Source organism: Nanorana parkeri, unplaced genomic scaffold (assembly GCF_000935625.1).
Source record: "Nanorana parkeri isolate BGI_ZX_2015 unplaced genomic scaffold, ASM93562v1 scaffold26, whole genome shotgun sequence".
Lineage (NCBI taxonomy): Eukaryota > Metazoa > Chordata > Amphibia > Anura > Dicroglossidae > Nanorana > Nanorana parkeri.
In genome coordinates this window covers 97,908-103,886 of record NW_017306294.1, presented here as the reverse complement: position 1 = coordinate 103,886, position 5,979 = coordinate 97,908, and positions in this window count along the sequence as shown.

Here is a 5,979-nt window from a genome sequence, read left to right as displayed (position 1 = left end):
CGGTGCCCCCCCCCCCCCCCATAGGTTGAACTCGAAGGACATGTGTCTTTTTTCAACCTGACTAACTATGTAACTATGTAGGTAGACAGCACACAGCCTGACTTGTGTTAGGTTATAAAACAAAACAGAGAATGTAGGGGTCCCAAGACAGAATGTCATCTCACCCCGATACAGTATATTGCAAGTAGAGATATTAATGAGGCTTTAAGAGATGGCACTCCATGAAGGTTGGAGCGCTACATGAATTATCAACGTTAATCACCTTGTTGAAAATCTTACACAAGAGAAGCAACTAACCATGGTATCCCTGTGATCTGTCCTAAATATCCCCAGAAGAAGCTAAAAATCTAATTTCATTACCATAACAGGGGCAGTGTGGGAGAATGCCAGCTAACCTGCCAGAATGTTTTTGGATTGTGGGGGGAAACACATGGAGAAAAAACAAACTTTTCAAACAATTAGCTTTATTGAAAAATATTTCAAAAACACATACATTACCATGCATAACATACGGTAGTAGACACAGGACCATTCATAGCAAAACATTAACATCCCTGAGCATCAGCTATTACTTAAGACCCCAGTTCACATTCATGTTCATCTTCAAATTTCAGGTGACATCAATATATGAACATAACATAATATATTCAGCTTTGGGATAGTAGCCGTATACTTTCAATAACCCTGTATCAAGCAATTCCCTATTCTCTATAGGAAACTAAACACAGATAGAAGAAAAAATGAGAAACACAAACTTAAGGCAAATGATGTCCCAGGTAGAATTCAAGTATTAACCCCCATGCTATGTGCCAAACACAAAATCACATATTCATGACTATAGGGCATTAAACATTTTAATGGATTAATTCATGTTAGTAAATATTGTTAAGTTAATTTACTTGTACTCAAATTAGTGTATCTTTGTGTATGAATGACTGCAGTAAAGGCATTATAGTATTATCAAGGTAAGCAAGCCAATGCATTTTATATCGGTTAGAACCAGAATTCACCTTACCTGAGGATATCTTCCTACAATACTATAGTATAGGGTTTTTTTTAAGTGACTAAGAATGCTGTTCAATTTCCCAATTTTCTACACTTGAGAATGTTCCTACATTCACCTTAAGAAAGTTGGTCAAATCCACTGAAAACTTTGGTTTATGGATGAGTTAATTCATGTGAGTTTCTTAAGATGTAGGTACTGATTTGAATAATAAATTGTTCAATCCAATGTTAAAGTGGATCTACAAGCAAGATACACTTATTGGTTTGGGGGCCCCTCTCCATGCCATAACACTGCCATACAATGAAAAAACAAAACCCTGTGGGTAAAAATGCTAATTAATATACTTACTGTACTTTACCTCCAGTTTCGGTACTGCAGGAATGGTGTCACCATCCTTCTGATAAGATTCTGGAAAATACTGAATAGCCCAAATCTCACAAGTTGATGCTCCAGCACAGTGAAAGAGTGTCTTCATGTAAGATTTGGGCTACTCAGTATTCCCAGGAAATCGCTAGAAGGATTGCGACATCACCCTCGCCTTAGCGACGGGGGAGGAAGAGGGAGTATATTAACTATTTGGTTTAGGTATGTTTGTATTGTTTGTTATGTTTTGGCATAGTGAAAGGGGGGCCTTAGTGAAAAAGGAGGCCTTGCATTTTTAGTGCCCAAAAATAGGTATATAAATATATACATATAAGTAGGGAGAAAAAATAGTGTGCTGGGTAATAAACCTCTAAGCCAAAAGCAAAGGTTAAGCTTGAGAGATGAAATCCAAGATGTGTTTGCTACGAGGGGCAACATGCTATAATTACTAACGTGATGGAGAGGTGATAACATCAATGAGCAGGTCATGGTATGACACGGTGTGACGCTGAAGCTATGATTAGGAAGAGGGAATTCTGGGAGAATCGAGTAGAGAGCGCGGTTAGCTTAGAGGTAGTGTCAGTGTCCCAGACATGAGCTGCATGCATCCTGCTCATTGGCCACACACATCATCTGCTATTCTAGGAGCAGCATCATAGGAGAAATATGAGACTCCCCTCCCCACTTAGTTTCTCTGTCTTTCTAGTTCTTTATCAGTCTGTCCTTCTCTTTCCATGCCTCTGGCCTTTTATTTATTCTAAACTCCTACTAAATGCCGACATTTAATTTGCACCATATACTGTATATTGGTCTATCCACAATGATCTATTTTATACAGTTGCCTATGATCTATTTCCTACAGGCACCCTATTAGTGTCCATTGTATGCATTCACTCTCTTTGCCTAGTGTACACCAGCTCTTTGGTGCTCACTTCAGCTGTGTGTATGGTTCTTTACAATTATGCAGAATTCTTTAATGTGGGAAGCAGTCGGATTAACACAGGTTTATTAATGTAATATAATTTGGAATATTAGTTTGCCTAAACAAGAAACTTCTTGAAGCCCATTGATACTTTATTTTACTTATTAGAAATAACATTGTAGTATTCACATCAGTCCCAGCCTGCAAATGAGTTTACAAACTAATGCCCCTACCACAATCAAAACATTTGCTTGTTTTATTGCTGTTTTGCTGTTGTTCCTTGAGACACAACAGTAAGTGAAAGGTAATCTTCCCAAAGAGAGGGGAATTCTCACTTTTAATAGTTATCAATGGAACAGTCCTCATCATTAGGAGATTTCTACTCTACTCTGAGATACTTGTGTGTTTTATAGAGGTGATGATACTTTTGTGTGTTATTATGCTGTATTAGTTGGCTAGATAGGTGTTAATTTCAGATTTTTCCTAAAATTGCATTTTTTCATACATTGTACTTGTTTACTGCTACACTTCAAGTTCATTATCATGTGTGTACAAAAAACTCTATTTGGATTGACCCACCCCACACCTATCTAATATGCCCCTTCACCTCAGATGCAGTGCAGACCTGCTGCCCACTCTGGCCCTCTGCAACGTGGGGGTGTACATTTTTGTGCCCGGCACAGGTGCGCAGGTTCTATATAGATGAATGTTAGAGCCATCTCTTTAGTGTCTGCTAACTTATGCTCATCATGTTGATGTGCTCATGATGTCTTTTTAGAATGCGGGTGACAACACCCAGACCCATTTATGTAAATGCTAAACAAAGAGGGTTAAGGAAAGACATATATCCTTTCTGGTTCATTGATATCAACATTATCGGTACAAATTAATAAACATTCTTACAGTAAACTTATTCTGACACCTTAAAATGCCCTCCTACAAAGGTATTTATATTTAAGTTTATATACCGATTGTTCTTCAAGTACTGGACACATGAAGGCTCCTCCAAAATGGTGGACTTTACTTTTCACTCTCTAGAAAACATACATACTGAATTAGGGATGTTCAGATACCAAGTACCATACTTGATACAAGTACAAGTACAGATACTTTTCCAGCAACAAGACTAGACTAGAGAAAAATTCAAAAGTTAGAAGGCAGCTGTCATTTTTAAGGAGCATACGGAGCTCCTGGGATTTCCGCATCCCTGTTTTAATGTATGATTTTTTCAAGTACAAATACTGATATTTGTCCAAATACTCACAGATACAAGTACTGATACATTTTTGTTTATTGTCATGTGACAGTTTTTCTAAAACAATACAGACTAATGATTTCAGGACAGTGGTGGAGCACCAGAGCCAGGTTCTAGCTGCAACTCTGGTAGTTCTCATGAAAATGTCAAGTATCGGCACTGGTATCTGAACTGGTGTCTGTACATCCCTATACTGAATACATGTATGCAAGGTGTGCTTTCTAAATTGCTTTGACTAATAAAATAGTCTGTTACCTATAGATATTGCAGTTTTTTGGTTGAAGGATGAATTAATTTCAGGCTTCCCAGTCGAAGTTCCATACAAGGTAAATATAATGTCTTAGGAATGTTTCTACCCCAAGGCACTGCTGAGGGGTCTAGGGAGTAGTTCTTTGGACCCCCTAGTTGCCAGCGCTTAGTCCTGCTCTAAAGCGTTTTGAGAATCCATTTATATTTACATTTTGAAAACCACAATTTACAGGAACTTATGGAATACATTTTCACATCAGCCTCAGATTCCCAACAGAAACATACAGTATGTTTTTTTATTTATGTGTGTATGGGGTTGTATGCATTTATTAACGAGACAACTCAGAAACATCTTTAAAAGGATGAAAGATAGGTCAATGTGTAGACTTTTTTGCTCAAGCATGTTTTCTACAGCAGCAAACTTATTATTTATTATAGTTCCTTGTAAACAGAGAAACAGCTGTACTTTCTGTGCTTTTATTTGAATGGCTGTATTCTCCTCCTCTTGTTGCTTTTGTGATCTCATGCACTCTTCCTCAGCCTTCAGTAAGTTAATTTCTGTGCCAGGCAACATCAGGGCCAAATCAGTCTCTTGGAGATCACTTGTGGCCCAGAGAGGATTAGAGTACTTGGTGATCTTTCATTTGACTATAACGAAGATATAAGTTGGTGTGGAAACATTTAGTAAATCGAGATATTCAGTTACAGCACGGTGTATTTACAAGAATTATGTCAGTTTTTATTATCCAATGATAAATCAAGATTTCTACATCATAGGTGCTGAGTTCCAAAACTTTAAAAAAGAGAATGTATACTTAAAGTGAAACTCCAAATATGTATTCATAAAAGAGAGTCTAGCAAAGGGTCAGTTGAAGTTCTACTTCTACTTACTTTGTAGTGCTCCCCCATTTGCAGGCACTGTAAAAACCAGGTGCTTCCCAATATGGAGAAGCATGTGTCTAATGCAACGAGCCACCACCTTAGACAGGTGCCTACGTGAACGCAGAGCAGAGCGGGTTTCTGGTTATGTGCCTCACGTTAGACAACCCGAGACACACCCCCTGAAAAAAAAATGGAGATAGGTGCCCTCAGGGGTCCGTTGTAGGAGCTGTCTTATCTCAGCGCACATCACTAGGGACACCCCGTGGGATTCTTCTCCAGGACACTCAACCCTGCCTTAGTTAACTACCCAATAGGGGAAAAGGAACTTCTTGCAATCAAAAATGCGTTAGAAAATTGGAGACATATATTGGAAGGATCAAGACACCCAATCACTATATACTCAGACCATCGCAACCTCCAATATCTAAAGACAGGTAAAACCTTATCCGCTCGCCAAGTAAGGTGGAGCTTTTTCTTCGACCGGTTCGACTTCCAGATCACCTACAGACCGGGCTCAAAAAATGGAAAGGCAGATGCGCTATCCCGTTTGAAAGAACCCTGTCCAGGGGCGGAATTTCCCCTCGTGGGTCATTCCACCCGAAAAAATTGTGATCGCCACTGTAGCCCTACGACAAAGACTCAAGGACAGCTTAACCCTCAATGAGAAGGACCGACCTCCGGGACTCCATATGGATGAGGACGGGTTCTACTACAAGGAGAACAAGCTGTACATACCACCCCCCGTTACAACACCAGTAATTCAATTATGCCACGATGCTCCCATGGCAGGTCATCCAGGCATCTCCAAAACCATCGATCTAGTCCGCAGATATTACTGGTGGCCCAACATGGCCAAGGAGATAGAGGCATACGTGGCCTCGTGCGAGACTTGTGCCACTTGTAAATATGACCGTAACCGACCTTACGGCCTACTAATGAACCTCCCGATACCCTCCAGACCCTGGGAGTGTGTATCATTGGACTTCATAGTGGATCTTCCGCCCTCAAGTGGTCACAACACAATACTCGTTGCTGTTGACCTACTGACAAAAATGGCTCATTTCGTGGCCCTGAAAAAGCTGCCATCCTCAAAGGAGACTGCCGAAGTTTTTGTGGCAAATATCGTCCGTTTACATGGAGTGCCTACCCAACTGATATCGGACAGGGGCTCCCAATTTACCTCCAAGTTCTGGAAGGCTCTATGCGGCAAACTCCGGATCGGCCATCGCATGTCCAGTGCATACCACCCACAGACAAACGGGCAAACTGAGAGAGTGAACCAGTGCCTCGAGCAATATCTCC